The sequence below is a fragment of the Macaca thibetana genome, chromosome 20, assembly GCF_024542745.1.
Source record: "Macaca thibetana thibetana isolate TM-01 chromosome 20, ASM2454274v1, whole genome shotgun sequence".
In the NCBI taxonomy this organism is placed as follows: Eukaryota; Metazoa; Chordata; class Mammalia; order Primates; family Cercopithecidae; genus Macaca; species Macaca thibetana.
The window spans coordinates 66,270,500-66,293,672 of record NC_065597.1 but is presented as its reverse complement, the minus strand read 5'-3'; the positions used below and the strand labels follow the sequence as shown (position 1 = coordinate 66,293,672).

General features: G+C 43.0%; 1 protein-coding gene and 1 long non-coding RNA gene across 2 annotated transcripts in view; one reads left to right on the top strand and one right to left on the bottom strand.

Annotated features, from left to right (window-relative positions):
* Positions 1–23,173, bottom strand: part of TMEM114 (transmembrane protein 114) — a 996,508-nt gene that overhangs the window by 849,918 nt on the left and 123,417 nt on the right. The window lies entirely within an intron of this gene.
* LOC126944802 (uncharacterized) lies at positions 4,214–22,420 on the top strand. Its single transcript, XR_007722186.1, has 3 exons — positions 4,214–4,305; positions 17,139–17,369; positions 21,731–22,420. It is a non-coding gene; the product is annotated as an uncharacterized LOC126944802 (long non-coding RNA).

Sequence of the window (23,173 nt, the reverse complement as noted above, 5' to 3'; positions counted from 1 at the left end):
TCTATTTGTAGTAACATTATTTTCATGGGATCAATTATTTTCTGTTTAAATCTACAACACGCATTTGACTCATCAGTCTCTTTTTATAGAAAGCTTTTTGCTGATTCTAACTTCTGCTATTGGGAGAGGTTTTCTTGTTCGTGTGTTTGATCCTTTTGTGGCCATTCTTTCCAGTAAGTGAAAATCATCTGAATCAAATTTTGTGGATTTAAATTTTGTTATTAGCAATACCTGTTTTTTTTTTCCTGTCAATTTCAGCTCATTACACATTCTAGTCATTTTAACCCTGCTAGTTTTGTTAGTTGCTAATCGCTTTTACCATACCAGTAATACGTGGTAGAAATAATCATCAGAATGAAAACTCTGCAAAGGCAGGATTATCTGTCCTTTTTTTTGTTGTTGTTGCCTTATACTTGAGACTTAGTGCATGGCACATAGAAAGTGCTCCATATGGCCAGGCGCGGTGGCTCACGCCTGTAATCCTTGCACTTTGGGAGGTCGAGGCAGGTGGATCACTTGAGGTCAGGAGTTTGAGACCAGCCTGGCCAACATGGTGAAATCCCGTCTCTACTAAAAATACAAAAAATTAGCTGGGCATGGTGGTGGGCACCTGTAGTCCCAGCTCCTCAAGAGGCTGAGGCAGGAGAATCACTTGAACCCAGGAGGCGGAGGTTGCGGTGAGGTGAAGTCACACCACTGCACTCCAGCCTGGGTGACAGAGTGAAACTCCGTTAAAAAAAGAGAGAAAGAAAGTACTCCACAAATATTTGTAGGTGGAAAGAATGATATTCACTTATGATTTAATCAAAGACTGATGGTTTATCTATTTGAAAAGAAGACTGTGAGAAACAGATTGATGGAGACAGGAGAGAAAGTGGAGGAGAAGAGAGAAGATGGAGACAGCACATACACATGCACATAGACTTGCACATGGAGACACACATTGCACATGTGTGCACACAGCCACACACATATACACAAACACACATGCATGCACACAGCCACACACACATACATAAACAAACATGCATGCAGTCACACACATCTACACAAACACAAGTGCATGCACACAGCCACACACATATACACACACATGCATGCACACAGTCACACACATATACACACACATGCATGCACACAGCCACACACATACACACAGACACACATGCATGCACACAACCACACACTTATACACAAACACACATGCATGCACACAGCCACACAGATATACACAAACACACATGCATGCACACAGGCACACACGTATACACAAACACACGCATGCACACAGCCACACACATATACACACAAGCATGCACATACACAGAGGCATATATGCACATGCACTAACATACGCATAGTCACAGATACACCTGCAGGTGCAAACCCCTATATATGGGGTCACTTTCATACGCAGGAGTTAATGTATTTGTGCTCACCAAATAGAGAGTAGAATTGTAGTTGTTAGAGGCTGGGAAGAGCAGAGGAAGAGAAGATATAGGGAGAGGCTGGTTGGTGGATACAAAGTTACAGCTGAATGAGAGGAATAATTTCTACTGTTCTGTATTACTGTAGGATGAATATGGTTAACAATAACTTAGTGTATATTTTCAAAAAGCCAGAAGAGAGGATCTTGAATGTTCACAACACAAAGAAATGATAACTGTTTGAGGTGATGGATATGCTACTCTGATTTGATCACTACCCATTGTATAAATGTATTGAAATATCACTCTGTATCCCATAAATATGTATAATTATTATGTGTCAACTAAAAATAAAAGAAAAAACCACACATATATGCACACATAGACGTGCACATGAACACACAGACATAAGCATGGATATACGTATACATGCAGAGTTGCACATATACACACACATATATGCACACACAGACATGTACACGAACACACAGACATACCCATGCATATGCATATACACGTGGAGTTACACATATACACCCATATACGCACACATAGACATGCACATGACGACACTTATGCACATGTACACACATGCACACAGCCACACACATACACATATACACAAACACCCATAAATATGCATACATAGACAGCATGCACACAGAGATACATATGCACCCACACAGCCATATATATATACACACATATGCAAATGTATGCACACATATGCCCATATATCGGCATATATTCGTACAGATTCAGATATAAACACATACAAACACTCATGTACATATGCACACACACGTACATACACAGTCTGCTGGCATATTGATGGCTAAACCAAGGCAGGGTAGCGTGAAATGTCTTCTGGTGCAAAGTCAGTAGGATAAAAACTGCAGGATCAAATGGCGTGCTTACCAACACTCCTCTTTGGAGTATCAGTGTCTCCATTTTACAACCAGTGCTTGATCAAATGCACATTGAGTTGAACTGAATATTGGAAAACGAATTGCTACCTTTAAATGAATCTGCTGAAAAATCATACTGGTCCTGGGCCAGACCGTGCGCAAAGCACTGGGTACTGGAGAGGAAAATCGGTTGGCCCTTTTTCTTTGAAAGCTTAGTCCAGTGGGGAAGATGGATGTGGAAGCTCAGCAATCAAACTGCAGCTTGATAAAAGCTGTGCTGAAAAACCCTTGTGGAGCGGTGGGGGCTGGGAGGGCACGGTTCTTACACTGAATGTTCAAGCTTAGTGGGAGCTATTTAAATTCTGAGCCATCAGATATTTCTGCTGGATTCCTTTCGGTGCATTTGTTAATCAATTATAAAATACTAATAATGAACACTTCAGGAGAGAGGATGGAGGCTGAAAGATAGTAGAGGGCTGGACTTGAGGTTGAAAGATTTGCAGAGACCTGGATTGTGCATTCGACCTTTACAAATTGAAGCGAGAGGCTTTGCATCTCTGAACCTCAGGATTCCACTCTATAAAAAGGAAAATGAAACCATTCAGTTTATAGGTTTGCTGTGAGGGCTCAACGAGAACGTGGATCCAAAACAGCTTTGGAAACCAAAATACCACTAGTTAGCTTCCTGTTTTATTATCCAAAAGAGGCTGCAAAGATTTAAGGTTTGTTTGTAGTTTGTTTGTAGATTAGTCAGTGTCTACTAAAATAACAATGTGTAACAACCACGCCCAAATCTTGGTGGCTTAATACCTTAAACGTTATTTTTCTCATTCATGAGTCTGTAGGTGGGTTGGAGTTTGGCGGATGTAGGCTGGAATTAGCTGGACCTGGTTCCCGGACCAGGGTTGGATCCAAGTCTTCCGTACATGTCACCTTCTTCTTTTGGGGCCAGTGCTACCTGGGATTTGAATTTCATGGTGCTAGCAGAAGCGTAAGAGGGCATGCTAACCATGTGAACACTGTTAAAGCCTAACATCCTATAGGCCAAAGCCAGCCACAGGTCCAAACTCACTTCAATAGGCAGAGAAAGTCCTCCGCCTGCTTTACCAGGGAGTACTGCAGAGCAATGACTGAGGAGGGAAATGTATAATCCTATTAGGGAGAGGGAGGGGAGCCAGGAACACAAATCCCTCAAGGCAGGATGAGTAATGGTTTTCTGCCCAAGGTTGACAGACTGGGTCTCAATTCCTGGCACTGCTCCTCTCTAGCCATGAGACTTTAGGCAAGTCAACATTTCAGAGCCTCAGTTTCCTCATCTGTAAAGTGGGCATAATAATAGAATTCTCATAAAATTTCACTGAGGATTGCCTGATTCATGACAACAGCCTTGTAAGTGGTCGCCTTGTTTTACCTCACGCTTTCTGTAATCTCTTCTGTATGCATCATCCTTTAAATACAAAAGTCAACCAGAAAGACAGAAAACAGATTAGTGGTAGCCAGAGGTGGTGGAAGGAGAGAGGGGGAGAAATGAGAAGTGCCAGGGGGCATGAGGTTTCCTTTTGGGGCGATGAAAACGTTCTAAAATTAATGTGGTTACGGTTGCACAACTGAAAATATACAATCCCTCTGCCTGGAACCTTTTCCCCAAGGTATCTGCCCCCACCATAGATCTTCACTTGCGTATGTATAATAAGGCTTTTCTGGACCACCCTATTTAATTACCCACTCCTTGCTGTCCATGCCTCTCTCTTGATATATTTTCTCTGAGTGTTTGTAGCAACCTGACATATTTTACATGCTTATACTCTATGTACTTTATATTAAAGCACAGTTATGTAATTTATTTCTCTGCTCCCTTCACCTCTTTCCTCCCTCCCTGAAATATACCAGTAGAATGTAATCTTCAAGCAGGCAAGGATATTTACCTGCTGGCTTTGCTGCTGTATCCCCTAGACAGTGCCTGGCACACGGTAAGCCTTTTAAAAATATTTGTAGAATGCATGAGATAAACCATATAATGCTTAGTAGGTGCTCAGGGCTGAGAATCATAATTGATGTTAGCCTTTATTATCTTTATTTACTTCAAATAAGCTACTTAATTGCGAAATTTTCAGTCTGGAGGGATTCTGAGTTTGAGTCCAGTGTCTTCCCTGGGAGTGCTTGCTTGCACACGTGTGTGGGATAGACTCCCGCTGTGTCTGTGGACTCAGCGTCTCAGCTCCGGGCTTTTTGCTGCCAGGCATAGCGAGCCGTGACATTTATAAATCTCTGGGCTCTTAATCCCCTGCTGATCCTCGGAGAGGAGTAGACATTTGTTGCTAAACACATTGCCCCACTTTGAACAAAGAAACGAAGAGATACCCAAGCGTCAATATAACAGCTGCCTGCGATGGCTGTGACGTCGCTTCCATCCTAAAGAGGAGGGTACTGGGACTCACTCCTGTGCATTGACCTGCCCCACTCACCTGGCTGGTGAGGGGTGCAGTTACTACCTTCAGAACACATATCACTGGGTCCTTGCGCTGCATTCTTCTGTCTCTGAGCAGATCTGTTTGTTTAAAGGTTTATTCCTCACATTCAGCTCAAGCCTGTAAATCCTTCCTATAAATTCTGCCTGCTCCTTGATACCAATCTGTTCTCCTCCAAGTAAATCTTTTAAAGACAATACTCCAGCAGCACCGGGAGAGCAATTCCTGCAAAATCATGCCCGGAAGCCCCCTGTTAGCATGCAAATATGCCCCTTTGCAGCATGTTCTGATTGTAATTCATGATGCACAGTGCAGAGAATTAAGCCGGGTCCCTTCCTTATCAGTCACCATTTAATGGAGACTGAATGGTTGTGGACGCTTTTGTTAGGGTCATCAAGAAGGTTTGCGATGCTCGGCTTGGTAAGGAGGAACTTGTGTGCTCAGTGCTAAGACAAACCTAGCACTATATAGGCTCCCAGAAGCCCATGGCAGTTACAGGAGCCATGGACAACAAACATGTAGACACTCAATGGTGGGCTCGGGAACCCGTGTTGGCAAACTCACCATTGATGGAAAGACCTGGAGGGCAGTATCTTTGGTCATGACATGAAACAGCCTAGCAAGCTGCAAAGGCCAGATTGAAGAGAGCTGTTGAGAATTTATTTGCTTGCTACAGGCTGGCTTTTTATTTTATTTGTTTATTTATAATTTTTTTAGCAAACCATCTGAAATGGGATGAGAGAGCCACATTGGGGCACACCACTTATTGGACCAGCAGTTCTACAGAGGCGAGGGTCCATTTTGGTTTGTAGAAGCCTCTCTGTCAGCAGTTCTCAGTAGGAAAGGACTGTATTTCTCTTCAGTTCAGCAACATTTACTAAGTGCTGGCAATGGGCTAAGGGGACAGAGAGGAAGAAGGAGACTCTTGCCCTCCAGAAATTTACAGCCCAACATAATGTAAACACTTTTCTATACCACACTTGCAAATAGTAATTGTGTGGAAATTCAGACGGTGGATTTACATGTGATCAGACTGTGCGTGTGTGTGCATATGTGCGTGTGTGCACGCGTGTAGGTCACTGCCTGAAGAACGACAAATATGCTAAGATTTTAGTTACTCCTTGCTTTTTTTGTCCCCCCCTCATTTTTTTAACCTTTACTGAAGTATCATTCACATACCACAGACTGCACCCATTTCAAGTGTAGAACTCAGTGATAATTAATATATTTACAGAGTTGTGCAACCATAACTGCAATCTTATTTCAAGTAATTTCTGCCTCCCCAGAAAGAAGCCTCGTGCCCATTTGAAGTCACTCTCCTTCCTAACCCCAGCCTGAGGCAACTACTAATCTATTTTCTGTCTCCATGGATTTTCCTTTTCTGCACATTTTATGTAATGAAATCATGCCATATGTGGGTTTTTGTGCCTGGTTTCTTTCACTTAGCATAATGTTTTTTGCAGTTTATCCATTAGACACACTCGGAAGCAGTATTTCCAGCACCAGTCTATGGTCTCATTTTGTCCTCTTCCTTTTACAATTGAAGGCGCAATTAACTGGCCTAAATTCAATGAACTTAAAGGTGGGCCATTTGTGGCGTGCTTACTCAATTCAATCTCGGCTGAGATTTGATCCCTTATTATTACATTAGTGCTTTTTCCTTTTCTGTTTTCAGTTACCTTTTATAAAATAGTATAAGAGTGGAAGATAATCAAATAGCTAAATAAATCTTATCAACAGAGATAGTGAAGGTGCTGGAGCTTCCTCACTGAGCAAACAGAGCTACCGTAAAATGGTAACTCGTGAAAAAATTAAAGTTGAGCATATGCATTGGATTTAGGGGCATCAACGCGCAATGTATGAAAATGCAGCTTGTTCAAAACTTGAAGGTGTGAATGTCAGAGACTCCCTGTGAATCTCGTCATCATTGTCATCATTCTCATAACAATAATAGCAACTCCCTTTTTCTGAGTGCATGGTATGAGCTATTCAGTTCCCACGCATTTCCTCATTGAATCCTCACAACCATTGGAGGAATATATATTTTTTAATTATTATTTCCATTTTACAGACGGAGACAATGAGTTCCAGTAAGTTTAAAGACACATGCCTAAGACTGAGAACTCAAAATATCTGAGACAGATCTCAGTCAATTTAGAAACGTTTATTTTGCCAAGGTTAAGGACGTGGCCGGGACACAGCCCACGGAGGCCCTGATGACATATGCCCCAGGTGGTCAGGGCACAGCTTGGTTTTATACATTTTAGGGACACATGAGATATGAATCCATATGTGTAAGATGTACATTGGTTCAGTCCAAGGTGGAACAACTCCAGGTGGGGAGGGGGCTTCCAGGTCACGGATAGACAAGAGACAAAAGGTTGCATTCTTCTGAGTCCTTGATCAGCTGTCCACTGAATACAGTGTTCATTCCTGGGCATAGGCCTAACTAACTTTGGGAAGGAATTCAGTTCATGGCTTGACTCTGAATCAAAATTGATAATAACCCTTTCCCCAAAAGACCCTCTTCTTGCCCAGGGACCAGTCTGCCTTTGCAGGACTAACAAATTAGCTACAAGATTAGAAATTACAGTTTAGGGGTCATGCAGCCTCTGGCTCCAAGAGTCTGAACCTCCTCAAATTACTCCTGGGGATAACATCACTATTGCAAAACCTGAGATCAGTGCTTGAGATGTTTTGCAGACGCTGCACTCCATGGATCAGCTGACACCATGCAGACCACTAATCTGCCTCAACCAGTTCTGCCGTCTCACCCAGGAACAGCAAGAAAACCTCACTTCAACCCCCTATGACTCCATCTCCAACCTGACCAATCAGCACTCCTCACTTCCCAAGCCCATACCCGCCAAATTATCTTTAAAAACTCTGATCCCCGAATGCTTGGGGAGACTGATTTGAGTAATGATAATTAAACTCCAGTCTCCCGCACAGCTGGCTCTGTATGAATTACTCTTTCTCTATTGCAATTCCCCTGTCTTGGTAAATGGGTTCTGTCTAGGCAGTGTGCAAAGTGAATCCGTTGGGCAGTTACAAAAGGAGCCTGGGAGATGGGTTGAGCAGGGGGTAGATAAAGTAATGACTGTGATCAGACCCCGCTGAGAGATTTGCCATTGTCAATAAGGTAAGAGGGAGACACTGAGGAATTTTAAGTGCAGACGTGATGTGAACAGATTTGAGTTTTACAAAGATGAATTCCTAGGGGGAATAATGGTGCCTTGGATCAAAGTTCTCAATTCCAAGTAGCAAGTTAGGGTCTCAGAAAAGATACAAAACTTCGGACCAAGCTCTCCTCTCCTCTTTTCAGCAGGAACCAAACTTGCCAAGGAGACCTTCAGGTTTCTAGAGTCCGAGGCTGATGAAGAAAGAAGGTTGGGGCAGATTTTGACCGGGGTCTGAGCTTTGCCTAATCACACTGACCGACTGAGCAGCCACTGCTGATGAATTTTTATTTCCTTAACTGGCAAAGCCTTCTTGGCACCAAAAAAGTGTTCATGGTTTTTCTTAAAAAAGCATTTAGTGCCTCTGAGTTGAGAAGGCTGGTTTACTGAGATGTGGCATCTCTTATAAAAGTTAAGGGGCGTTTTTCAGTCACTTTATAGTTTGTTTTATTGATGGAGAAAGGGAAAGGGATAAAATATTATTGTCTTCTAAAATCTCTGTCCTTTGGCAGCAAGGATGAGAAGGTATATGTCCTGGTAAATTTGGGTTACAAAATAACCCCTTCCCTTAGTGCTCTGCTGACTGAGTTACCACAGTGCTTCCCATACACCATTGCCTCAGGCAAGTTGCTTAATTTTTCTGGGCCTCAGTTGCTTAGTCTGTAAAATGGGAATATGAACACCAATACCACCGACCTCTTAGAAGTATTATGAGGATTAGGTATCTAGTATTTGTAAAGCATTTAAAACCAAACAGTATCTGGAACATACTAAGCTGAGAAGTGTTTGTTCAATAAAAGTAGATAGATTTTGAACCACAGCTGGGTCAAGTTGTGGCATGTGAATTACACACCTAGCTGAGTGAGCTTGGACCAATTGCTCATTCTCCCTGAGTCTCAGCTTCACCACCTGTGAAATAAGGGAGGCTGGACTGGGTGATCTCCAGGCCTCCTTCTGATCTCTCAGCACATTATCTCTCATCGTCTGGTGAGAGAGAGAAGGTTTGTCTGTATGCTGTGGAAACAGGGATGAAACCAAGACACAGAGAGGTCACACAGTTTGCCAGAAGCCTGGGATTAAAGCCAGCGCCACACAAACAATTTTCAGCTTTTTCTGTCCACAAGAAACATCTGAGAAGCTTCAGAAACGCTGACGACCGTGCCTTGCCTCAGAACACCTGGCACAGCATCCCTGCGTGTGGGGCCTGGCCCTGGTCCTTGCAAAAGTCTTCCCAGATGATGCTAATAGCTGCCAGGGTGGCACATTATTGGCCTCGATTAAAATTCAGGTCTAGCCAAGCTTGTTATCTTTCAGTTGTAGATTTATGAGGATGGATGGTGCACAGTATTCTGTGGTCCACAGTATTCTGTGGTCCACAGTATTCTGGCCAGAGTTGCCCAAGTGTTGCATTTTCCTCTTGGTGACAGCACACATTGAGTGCCTACTCGATCACATGGCATACCTGTTTCGTTTTACCTTCTCGTGAAATAAGAGTAGTGGGTGCTCATTTTACAAATGAGGCTCTGAGATGGGTGCACATTTCTCAAGGTCCACTGTTTAGTAAGTGTGGGGACCAGGTCCAACTGATGCTAAAAAAGCTTCCCATCATCCCTCGCCACCAAGAGAGAGGAAACAGAGTGAGCTCCTTGGGGGGAACGCACCCTTGACTTGCAGGCAGTTCAGATTTCATTGGATTTTTGTTTGTGCACCTGCTAACGAACCAGGCCTTAGACACTGGCTTGCTTCTAGTTTGGGTTAATTTCACCTCTGGGTCAGCATAAAGTAACCCAGGGGTTCCCCAAATGTGCTGCCTGGACCACCAGCATCAATGTCACCTGGGAATTTGTTAAAAATGCAATTTTTCATGCTCAAGACTTGCTGACTAGGAACCCAGATGTTCTCAGAGAGTGGTGCCTGGACTTTCAGCATCAACACCACCTGGGAACTTGTAAGAAAGTCAGTTGATTCAGAAACTCTTGGGGTGGGGGTCCTACAATCTGTGTTTTAACAACCCCTCTAGGGGAGACTAATGCTTGCTGAAGTTTAAGGTCCACAGACTTAGCCTGGTGCTTCACAGCCCTGGAGGCAAATTACAGTCACCTGGAGAGCTTTCAAAGCATGCAACATGGGTATGCCCAGGACAATTAGGATTTTTAAGACAGAATGAGGCTTGGGCATTGACAGTCAAAAAAGAAACTTCTCAGGTGCTCTTAATGTGCAACTAAGGTTGGTCAACTTAGCAAAATAGCAACAGCTACAACAAGCCCAGTTAAATTTGCATTCCAAATAAACAACAAATAATGTTGGAGTAGAAGTACGCCATATGAAATGTCTGGAACATCATCTTTCCATTCTCCTCACCCTCCATCCTCTGGAAAAAGCCTTATCTAGAAAGCAGCAATAAGTTTGTGGGTTTTCTTTTTTTGAGATCTTTTGCGCAGCATGGTGGATATAGTTAAAAATAGTGTATAGTGCATGTTAATATCGCTAAGAAAATAAATTTCAAATGTCCTCACTGCAGAAAATAATAAACATTTGAAGTGATAGATATGTTAATTAGCTTGATTTAATTATTCCACATTGTATTCAGAAATCATAACTCACTTGGCACTTGCATAAATATATACAACTATAATTTGTGAGGTTACAGTAAAAAATGCCTGGGACATGTTAACATTTTTCGTTAACACGTTAACAAAAAAACAGATTTTTTTTTTTTTTTTTTTTGAGATGGAGTCTCGCTCTGTCACCCAGGCTGGAGTGCAGTGGTGTGATCTTGGCTCACTGCAAGCTCTGACTCCTGGGTTCACGCCATTCTCCTGCCTCAGCCTGCCTAGCAGCTGGGACTACAGGCGCCCGCCACCATGACCGGCTAATTTTTTGTATTTTTTTTTTAGTAGAGACGGGGTTTCACCGTGTTAGCCAGGATGGTCTCGATCTCCTGACCTTGTGATCTGCCCACCTCGGCCTGCCAAAGTGCTGGGATTACAGGCGTGGGCGACTGCACTCGGCCTTAACACTGAGATTTTTCTGTTAAGTCTATGTGCAACCAATGGTGAGAACCACCGAACTTAGGATTCGAAGATTATACCGCAACCTCCAAGAGACTGAGGTACTACATAAAATAGGAAAGTCCCAGAACCTTCTGTGTTCAATTTAATGAATTATGCAAATGATAATGTAACCACCACCCTGATCATTTACTTCTCAAAGGGTGGTCCAAGGACTAGCAGCATCACTCAGGAGCTTGTTAGAAATGTGGAATCCCAGGCTCCACTCCACCTCTAAGTTGGAATCTGCATTTTAACAAGATCCCTTGGTAATGAGCATAAACATTAAGTTCGAGAAGCTCTGATCTAGTGTAGTTTTAGTTTTTAAAACTATGCTGTCCCCTATGATAGCCACATGTGGCTATTTAAATTCAAACTAATGAGAATAAAATATGTCGTAAAAGTTCCTTAGTCACATTAGCCATATTTTAAGTGCTCAATAACTGTACGTGGCTACCATCTTGCACCTTGCAGCTGTAGAACTTTCCATCACCACTGACAGTTCTACTGGAAGGCCCTGTTTCAGAAGGAGGCATCAAAAAAACCTTCTTTGTGAACCAATAGGTGGGCATTGAGACCTTGTTCAAAGACAAACATAAAAATAGTTATGAGTCAGAGAGGCAAAAGAGGTGCCATTCAGCAGAAATACCTGAACCATCTGAAAAAGGTGGGGGTGGGGAAAGGAAAACCTTCTTTTAAAGTTGGCAGAAGCCTGGCAAACATGGTGAAACCCCGTCTCTACCAAAAATACAAAAATTTAGCCGAGCATGGAGGTAGGTACCTGTAGTCCTAGACACTCAGGAGGCTGAGATGGGAGGATCACTTGAGCCTAGGAGGTGGAGGTTGCAGTGAGCCGAGATTGCCCCACTGTGCTCCAGCCTGGATGAGAGAGCAAGAACCTGTCTAAAAAAAAAAAAAGAAGAAAGTTTTAAAATTGGCAGAGTTCCTGAGCTAGCCATGTTGCAGCTCTGCTGGCAAAACCCTGCACAATGCTGAGTGTAAGTGCATGTGGCATCCACGTTATTACCAGATAAATTCATTATCTGGATGGATGCGATCACATTGAATACCAAATGAAGCGGCAGTAGCAGGACAATAAATTAAAGTGTTAGACAAACAGCACCCATCCTGAGAGATGCCTCCCTCTGGTTCCCTTTGCCTGTCTGCAGGTGGCGTGGGGGAAGAGAGGAAGGAGTGGCTGCTGAAATGTCAGAGCACCTTGTTATAAGGGGCAAGCATAGAACCTGGCAGGGCTTGAAGACATTTAAAAAGAAAAAGGCCTGGGGAATTTGGATTCTGGCTTCTGGGTCTGTAGGAAGGAGGCTCGGGTTGTTAAGGGCAATGGTCACCCATTGCATTTGCCGAGACTTATTATTGCAAATGTTTTCTGCATACATTTCTCTCATTTGATCACCAGCTACCTATAAAGTGGTGGGAGGGATAAATCAGACAAAAGCTCTAAAAATATTTTGGGAAAATTCATTTTGTTTTTCTCTGGGTTTTAATCCTGGATGCATCGCTAGGCAGCTCTGAGATCTTGGGCAAAGGGCTAGCCTCTCTGAGCCTCGGTTTTCTCATCTGCAAAGTTCTTGCCTCAATAGGTTGGTGGAGTGAAGATAATCTGTGCTGGCCCATAACAGGAGCTGAGCAAATGGTAACTGACATCTTTAGCCTTTGTATGCTTTCTGAGAGCCTACTATGTGCCAGCAGAAATGCTAAGATGCTGAAGACATGACTCTTGCCATGTGCAGAAAGTGACAGTGCAAAATTCATGCCAATATTTAGTGCTAAGGTGTTTGCAGAGTACTGTGGGAAGGCAGAGAGGTGCATATCTCCTGGGGAAGGCTTCATGGGGAGGTGTCATTTGAGCTGGGTTATAAGGGAAGAGGTGGAGTTCTCTAGAAAGGATTGGTGGAAGGGCGTTGCAGAGAGAGGGAGAATAGCATTTGGGAAGATGTAGATGTGAGAAAGAGCATGCTGTGTTTAAAAGATTTTGGGAGGTCTGTTGGGCCAGGACCAGGGTGTACATGTCTTATCTGGGAGGATGATGGGTGTGAGATGAGACAGAGTCTGTGAGTCAGGGTGAGGCTTCTGTATCAGGCTAAAAAGTGTGCCTTCACCCTTTATTATTAGGGGACTATATTAGTTCTATCTCTGAAAAACAAATCACCCCCAAACTTGCAGCCTCCAATATTAATAAACATTTATTATCTTGCAGTTTCTGTGGTCAGGAATTTGGGAGTTACCCATTTGGATGCTTCTGGCTCAGGGTCTTTCATGAGGCTATAGTCAAGTTGTTGTTAGGGGCTGCTGTCATCTGAAGGCTCAACTGGGGCTGGAGGAGCCACTTACACAATGGTGCCCTCACATGACTGGCAAGTTGGTGCCTGATGGTGGCTGGAGGTTCCTCATCACGTGGACAGTCCCAGAGACCTGCTTGGGTGTCCTCATGACGTGGTGTTTGATTTCTCCAAAAGAGAGAAAGGCAGAAGCTGCAGTGTCTTTTATGCCCACACACCAGAAGTCACAATCATTTCTGCAATGTCCTGTTGGTTATACAAGTCAGCCTGTTAAATGTGGGAAGGGGCTACACAACAGTGGAACCATCAGGAGAAGAGAATCAATGAGGCCATCTTCAAGGTTGGCCATCTTTCCAGTAGGATGAGGGATTTACATCATTGACTCCTCCCTACCAAAGAGGGACCAAGGCTTGAGGCTGACAACTCATCCTAGGATCACACCACTAGATGTTGGTAGTGTTGGCACTCTGCTGCCTTCTCAGGAGCTCTTTCTTTCATTCAAAGCCATTTCATTGCGATTTCTGTGGTATTGCTGGAATAGCAGACAACTCAATTATCTGTGTGGAATTTTGGGAATTCACACTCAGAGCAGAAACCAAAGCTGAAGGAAGTTATCCAGCTCTCCCGCCCAGAGCCCACTGCTTAGGCAAAGGCAGTGTTAGGTTAGGAGGGAGGCTGCTCTGTTGATTAATGCTAGATTATTAAAGACTAGTTTATTAATGTTGGTTTTCAAGAAGTTTATGATTACACTAAAAAAGGAGCTGTTATATGGATAGATAATTGGATGAATGGATGGATGAAGAAATATATAGATAAGACAGACAGATAGACAGATGAATGGATGGATAGATAGATATATGGATGGCTACATAGATGAATAGATAGATGATACATAAATGGATGGATCAATGGATGTATAGAAGATGGATGGATGGATGGATGGATGGATAGATGGACAGATGGATGAACAGATGGACGGAGGGATGGAGAGATAGATAGATAGATAGATAGATAGATAGATAGATAGATAGATAGATAGATATGTAGGCAGGTAGATAAATGTATGGATGCCAGCATAAGGCTACAATCTTCCTCTTGGAAAGGACTGTCCTCTATTTTGAAGTTAAGCCATTTTTGTATAATACTTTTTTATAAAAATCAAAATCAGGCCTTAAATCTTGGAGTCATCTTTGATGTCTCCCTTTTTCTTACTCCCCATATTTTGTCTGTCAGCAAATTCCATCAAAATTTATCTTCAAAATATACCCAGAGTGCAGCCATTTCTTACCCCTTCCACTGCTGCCCCTATACTATTGCATCTAGAAGTGGATGAGGCCCTCACATTCTTCTCCCTGCTCCAATCTTACCTCTCCCTCCAGACTCTTCTCCCAAGCTGCTGGAGGGATTGCACGTACATGGAAATAGATCCTGCCGCTTCTGTGCTCCAACTCTTCCAACGGTTCACAACTCAGAGTAAAACTCAAACTCTTACAATGGTCTGACTGGCCTCATGCAGCCCCGTCTCCTGTGGTCTCTCTGACCCTGTCTCTCTTTCTGTCTTCCTCTTTTTCACTCTGCTCTGGACACCCTGGCACCTGGCTGTTCCTCATACCCCTGACCTGTTTCCTTTTCAGCAACTTTGCTGATTGATCCCTCTGACTGCCATGTCCTTTCCCAGATATCTGCGTGGCTCTCTCCCTCACCTTCTCAGCGAAGTCTTTTCTGGCCATGCTAACTAAATCCTTCACCCCCTCCAAATGTGTTTTGCTCATGGAGGTAGGCCCCACCATCAGGAAGAATGCTGAGTGGAGAGAAAGCTCTGAATAATTATTTGTTGAATAAATGAACAAATGAACAATTAATAACAGGCAAGACCTTTATATTCATCATCTCATTTAATCCAGCAAGGTAGGTATGATTTGTGACTATCCCCATTTTAAAGATGAGGAAACTAAGTCTGGAGAGGTTAAATTGGTTGGCCTAGACCATGGTGGAGCTGAGATTTGAACCCACAATCTGTGTGTCTCCAAGGCTGATGTTCTCCTTGCCTGTCATCACCCTGTGAAATCCTCCAGGATGAGATCTTTCTGCTGTGAGATTGTAGGGGCTCCAGCATCACAACCTCAAATGGTGCTTTTTCACCAAATTGAGTCTTCAGAGATGTGACATTTAGAGGCAGTGGGAAGTGTAGAAAGCTTGTCTGTTAAATTTGCCTCTCCTCTTTTTATTTTCTAATATTGTTTTTCTTTCTGGAAAGTTTTCTCACCAGGCCTGTAATAATGGCATCCTTCCCCAATCATGCCATTCTGCACATATGTATAGAAACCTTATTGGCAAGGACTGTCAGCTCCAGCTACCACACAGCACTCTGGGAGAGGGCTGGCTTCTCTTAGTTCTGCTTGGAGGTGACAAAGCCATTCAGAGTCTCTCAAGACAGTAATTGTGCCTAAAAATAACTGAGCTGCCATTTTCTTCACTTTTCACTTTTAAGACAACATGATCGTATTCCAGAAAGTGTTGCAAACAGAGGGGGAAAAGGCATTCCTAATTCTGCCATGTATCCCGGCAGCTACGTTGAGTCATAAGTATCCTCCAAGTTATCAAAGCCTCTCCCTGTGACAGAACTTGGTGATATTTTGGTAGAGGAGTGTCAGGGAGGCAGACAGAAATAAAAGACACTTATACACACATTCACACACACAGAACCTGGGAACTCTCACTAAATCATTTGAGAATCAGGGCTGATCTTACCAGGCAGATGATCCCCATGGGGAGGGGAGAGTAAGAAAATAGGTAATAAACAATTAATAATAGCTTTCATCATGAGCCAAGGCCTTTCCATTGATCATTTCATTTAATCCATCAAGGGAGTTATTATTTATGACTATCCTCTTTTTACTGATGGGTAAACTGAGTCTGGAGAGGTTAGTTGGATCAGTCTGTAGCCAAGCTGAGATCCTAAGGTTGGACTTTGAGAGCAGAAGCTAATAGTCCACAAGTCTTCATGCATGAGCTGCACCCTGTAATAAGGGTGCAGCTCTTGGGTTTGCAACCGGATTCTCAACTAACCTGGGGAGCTTTAACATAATGCTGAGCTCCAGGCCCCACCCTGAAGAATAATGATTTAATTGGTGTGGATAGGGGCATTGGTCATGGGTTCCAGGGTGCAGTCAGGATTGAAATCCATTGGCTTAAGTCTTTGCTGACTCTGAGAAGCGCCCAGCAAGATGTGAACATTCTGCCAGCTGCACTCCACTGAACTGTGAGCCGGTGGTGGGTTTCACACCCGAACTCCATCAGTGCTGACATAGAGGACACTTTATGTTGTGTCTCTTCCAAGAGCCTTGCGGGGAGACCTTCTAAAAACAATCATGGCCCCTGTGACTCAAGATCACCTAACACCGAGGCTTGATGGTGGCAGAAAGAATGTTCTCCTATCAGAACATCCACTGTAGCATTCCCAAATTAAGAAGAGGAACATAGTGAGCCAAAAGGTAGAGAATTCTCCAGGGAACTAGATGAGGGAAGTGAGGTTGGGCTAGCAAAGAGAGGGTCAAAACAAAGATCCTGGATGTGTGGTGGTGGGCACCATACCACCTTGGAAAAGATGGGGCAGAGAGTTGAGCCAAGGAGACCAAAGACACAGAGAAAGCAAACTGTGCCAAGGAATGGGGCTGTCTTGGTATTGGTTTCATAATATTTCCAGCTCCTGGGACAGTGTCTGGTCCCTGTAGGTACCCCATAAATACTTGTTAAATGAATGATAAACACACTTTGCAAAAAAAACCCTTGTTGTTTTTCAACAGCTTGTCATGATGGGCCTCCATGGCTTTCTCTACTGATCCTTCTGAATATCAGAATAAGGATGATCCAGGACTGGAAGACATCCATGGATGGCTGCAAGGTGCTGGAAAGAGTGGAAACACGCTACTTGAGGAGCACGCTAGGGTCTAGGAACATGCTAGGGCATTATGATGCAAGGAAGCAGGAACCAATGCACACCCACTCGGCTTTGTTGTGAGAGCCTCCGGGATTAGGTAAGGCAATATTACTCCTAAGGCTGCTAACTGCAGAGAATCTGGCCTGCAGATATTTTCCTTGGATCACCATTTTATTAACATTATTTTTAATTTGTTACCAGTGCTTAAAAATTGGGAGATTTCTTTAGAAATCTAGATTTCTGGCTTCTTTTGAAGATTCAGAAGCTCTCACAGCCCTGGACCAGAATTCCCACTGGCCATAGTGGGCTATCCTGGAGTAGCTGCTGGTCCCTTTGGACAGATGGGGCATACCCCGTCCCATTTGTCTTGACCTCTGTCCAGGTGACTTTGCCCATTTTCATTGCCAACCTGGTCCCTGTAGACACTGGAGTTCGAGACTCCCTGTGCTGTTCCTTTGCTTCTATGTCTGGCTATCTCAGCTCCCCCAACAGGTGCATATTCTGGGCTCCTTTTCCCACTGGGTACTTGGCACCTCAGCTGGTCTGTTTCTCAGCATTTCCTGGTGATCTCCTTACACTCAACCCAGGCTCCCTCCCACAGCCGTGTCTCTTGTATTCCTGACTGCACCTGACATCTTTCATCTGTCCAACAAACATTCTCCCATTTTTTTTCTCTCTTTTTAAATTTTTTTGCTAAAGAAAGAGGTAATTGTTCAGCCTCAAGAGATATATCACAATTGGTCTAACCACTTTATTTTGTCTGGAATTGGTTTAGGGGTAGGCATGTGACTCAGTGGCTCGGTTCTTGCCAATGACACCTAAGAAATCTCCTAGGAGTTTCGGACAAACATTTTCCTCTCTCATTAAAGAATGATTCCTTCCTTTTGGAAGAGTGTCATCACGTGGAGATGTATTACTTGGAGTCATGGCAGCCATCTTGTGACCATGAGGTGAGACCTCATTTTCACACTGAGAATAACAGAGGACAGGATGGTCCCGGGACTTTCATGCTATCACTGAGCTTCTAAGCCAAATCTAGATTTATTTATGCTGGGCTTCTTTTTTTTTTATAAGTCCCACATGTACTTATAGCTTAAGACAGTGTGGGGCTTTTAAAAAAAAATTAATGATAGCCAAACGCATTTCTAACCAATACATTTTTTTCTCACCAGCTAGATTACAAATTTCATGACGGCAAGACTGCATCTGTTTGTTCACTAGTATATAGGCAGGGCTTAGCACAGTGCCTGACACAGAGCTTGTAGTCCACAAATATTTATTTAATGGATGAATGACTCCATCTTAGCATTTGAAACTAAGTAAGTATGAAGACAGCAGCAACATCTGACTTATGTGCTATGGTCCAAGTATGTAATATATTAAACAAAATTCAGGTGAGTAGTAACATAATATGTTTGAAACCATTTTGCACATGAGGGTCCTTAGGCTTTAGAGAAGGTAAATTAGTTCCCTATATCCATGGATGAAAAAATAGTTGAGTCTGTATTTGAACCCCGGCAGTTCAGGTTCAAAATCTGTACTCTATGGACTCTGGTTATGTCCTAAAATCTACTGCTTGCCACCCTCAAGGGAAGACATAATGTCTGCAGCAAATGATATGGTTCCTACAGGCTTTGCTTTGCAAAATACAACAAATGACAGAACTATCCAGCAGAATTCGGTTCCCCTGAGCCTTGGTTCACCAGATGCTATTTTTGTGCCATTTAAGAGTAGAGCTACAAAAATTGGCATCATGGAACCCGACAATTAGAAGAAAACTTGGGCATTCATCCCTTTAACTACCAGCTTCTGAGCTCATGCTATGGCAGCCAGAACATGGACCTTGGAGTCTAATTGGCTTGATTCGAATTCCAGCTCTGCCACTCAAAAGCTGTGTGACCTTGGACATGAATATCAGCCCTCCGAACCTTGGTTTTATCACCCACAAAAGACAGGTGGTTCTAATGAGGTGAAACATGCAAAGTGCTTTGCACCATACCTAACACATAGTAGGCACTCAACAAATACTAGTTTCTGGATAGTATGTTCTTCCATCTCAGTTCTGAAGTCAACTATAAGTAAATTTTTATGTTTATAAAAATTATCTCATTTTACACGTAAGGCAGATGTTAAAGGGATGTGGAAAATTCTATTGAAGATTTCATAACCTTTATTTCTAGGTTTGGTGCCAGAGAAGTAAACCTCAGTTCATCCCACTATAAAAGAGAAAGAGCTTTCTACCTAATGCACAGTACAGCTGAGATATTCTACGATTTAATTAAAAGCTGCAGTGTCTTCCTATCTGCAGATGAATGACATTTAAATAGAAACTAGTGTTCAGCGATTTCATTACCTGGTTAAGTAATATGCCCTAAATAGCAAGTTTTAGTAATTACTGTACACTTTTCTTAAATACCCTGTTTACTGATCACCTTATAACCTGATGATACACATACATAATTTTGTATTTATAGATAAATGCTCTTTCCCGACAACTTGAACACCTAAATTATGCATTGCAAAAATCAGGTAATTGCAGAGAAACATTTGTCGTCTAACATGTGAGATCTCCAGGTAAATAGCATAATTATAGGCAACCTTTTGGAATCAATAGAAGGTAGATCCTTCTATTGATTTACAAGTTATCTTCCCATCATTTTTCCACTTTTTGAAGTGAATTCAAGGGCTGGGTGCAGTGGCTCATGTCTGTATTCCCAGTTCGGGAAGCTGAGGTGGGTGGGTCGCTTGAGCCCAGGAGTTTGAGACCAGCCTGGGCAACATGGTGAAACCCAACTCTACAAAAAAAAAAAAAAAAAAAGCAAAACAAAATTAGGTGTGTCGGTGTGTGCCTGTAGTCCCAGCTGCTTAAGAGGCTGAGGTAGGAAGATCAATTGAGCCCAGGGAAGTTAAGGCTGCAGCGGATCAAGATCGCACCACTGCACTCCAGCCTGGTTAAGAGAGTGAGACCCTGTCTCAAAACAAACAACAAACAAACAAAAAAGTAAAATTGAAAATTACCTTAAATAATGACTTCTATCTATGACAACTATGACAAGGTCCACGCTCTTGCTTTCATAACCTGATGTTTTTGGAGTTTATGGGTATAGAAATAGCATGCTTAACCAAGATAGCTTTTTTTTTTTTTTTTTTTTTTAGATGGAATCTTGCTCTGTCACCCAGGCTGGAGTGCAGTGGTGCAATCTCAGCTCACTGCCACCTCCGCCTCCCGGGTTCAAGCGATTCTCCTGCTTCAGCCTCTGGAGTAGCTGGGATTACAGGCATGCAATACCACGACCAGCTAATTTCTGTATTTTTAGTAGAGGCGATGTTTCACCATGTTGGCCAGGCTGGTCTCAATCTCCTGACCTCAGGTGATTCACCCAGCTCGGCCTCCCAATGTGCTGGGATTATAGGTGTGAGCCATCCTGCGGCCAGTAGCTATTTTTAAAAAGATTGTCCAAGGAGTTTGTGCATCTCCCTTCTTCTGATAACAGATCTGGCCAATGACGTTGGCATATGACTCAGGTCTGACCAATCATCGACCTCTATTTCTTAGGTGTCAGTAATTGGTTCAGTGGGTGGACATGTGACCTTAGCAGAGCCAATTAGCATTCTTCCCTGGAATTGATGCATAGGAAAGTTACTGTGAGGAAGACACTCTTGCTTTTGGTTGTAAATACAAAGTGGGGCATAAAGTTGGAGGTGCTGAGAGTTATCTTTTTTCCTGTCATGTAGAAAGGCCTGTTTGTAGTAGAAGATATGAAGCCAAGGAGGGAAAAGGGAGGTGAGAAATGTATGTGGGGGGGGGGGGGGAGAGGGAGAGAGAGAGAAAAAAAAAAAAGTGGGAGAGAAGAGAGAGGGAGAGTGGGGAGGGAGGGAGAAAGTGGGAGCGAGAGAGAAGGAAAGAGAGAGAGAAAGAGAGAGAGAAAGAGAGAGAGAGAGACAGAGAGGGGGAGAGAGGGAAAAAGAGAGAGGGAGCGAGAGAGGAAAGAGAAAGGGAGAGAAAGCGAGGGAGAGAGGGAGAGAGAGTAAGGGGGAGAGGGAGGGAGAAAGGGGGAATGAGAGAGAGGGAAAGAGAGAGAGGGAGACAGAAAGAGGGAGAGAGGAGGGAAAGAGGGGGGAGAGAGGGAGAGAGAGAAAAAGACAGGGAGAGAGAAAAAGAGAGAGACAGGTAGAGAGGGAGAGAGGGAAAGGGGGTGGAGAGGAGGAAGAGTGGGGAGAGAAAGAGGGAGAGAGAGAGAGAAAGAGAGACAGGGAGAGAGAGAGAAGAGAGAAGGATGAGAGATGTACTTTGGCAGTGTCGAGAGCCAGTTCCATTGCTTGGAGACATTATCCCTGTAACCCATCCTTTCAATGCTACATACTCCTTCAGTATCATTTTCAAACCATGTGAGCCAATACATTCCACTCCCCCTTAGGATGGCTTAAGTTCAGTTTCTGTTCTGATTTCTCTTGCAGATTTCCCTGTACGTTTTAAGGGTGAATGGACACTGGCTCCCACACTGCTTTCTGGGAGGGATCTGTTCTGACCCAGAAAAGGATCTTGTATGGCCCAGAACAAGGCAAAATTGGTGGCTTTTTACTCATCTTCTGGGTGTTCAGCTCCTCTCTGTCAGGGCTAGAGACTGCGGGACAGCGTGTAACAGCTGGGTAGAGTCTGGTAAGGGCATTTTATATAAGCCTTGCTGGATGTATCAAGGGCCCCATTCATATTTCTCCTCTTTTACTCAATAACTTTAATTCTTCATCTTTATCCTGAAAATAGCACAAGAGGGAGTGAAGATTTTCTCCTAAAGATGCAGAGCCAGGCTCTCTCACAATGGTCAATGGGAAACAGTCCAGAGATGCATAGTCTGAACAAAATTCAATTAATTATGGTTTTTCCACATATAGCATTTATCTTGTTCCATGGTGAGTTTGAAATAATGTTGTAAATATTTATGCTACAATAGTGAATAAAAAAGTAAGGCAGAGAAATTGTAAAAATACTGTCAATTATGTAAAGGGTCCTAAGTACAAAGATTAGAGGAAAATATGCTTTTATTTGACTATAACGGAAGGGTAGGATTGTAGGGCACGTTTATTCATGTTTCCCTAGACTTTCCTTCAACTTTTAAATGTTCTACAATGATGATGTATTACTTTTACCATCAGAAAAATGAAATAAAAGAAAATATAATAAAGTAAAACAAAACCTGACTTGACTACACTCTATCTCCCTTTGGTTGAGCAAAGATGTGTAATTGCTTGTGCTTTTAGTTTAGGCCTGGAGTCCAGAAAACCACATATCCTCTGTGACCTTTCAGCAAGTACCCTGACATTTCTTTTCCTGGGCATTTTGCCTGTAAAGTGGAGGTATTAATTCCCACACAGTTACCATTTGAAAATGTAAAGAGGGTGTAAAGGGAATGGCATAGATAGAACGTTGAGTATGAATTGATTAAACAGCAATTTTAGGAACTATTTTGCTGGAGGTGGAGGGCTGTCTACAGTGTCCCACAAGACGTTCCTTGGATGAGCAGCAGAGGACTTGTTTCCAGGATGGACGAGAGAGAGCGAGAGCGAGCCATAGCATCACAGAACCATCCCCAGCCTGCTAAAGTGCTCACCCAATTAGTCTCTCATTCATTCAGCAAGCAGTGACTAAAATATTCTTTATGTACCAAGACTGTGCGTGGCATTCACTTACAGACGAATGAAGCAGCCAACATTCTGTGGGGCCTGTGGGTAAAGAAAGCTTCTGTAGAAATCGATTGATTAGACCAATGCTCCCCAGTGGAAATATAAAGTGAGCCGCAAATGTGATTTTATATAATTGTAGAACCTATGGAATTATATAATTTGAAGTAACTTAAAATTGTCTTAGTAGTCACATTAAAAAAGTAGAAAAAAACCAAGTAA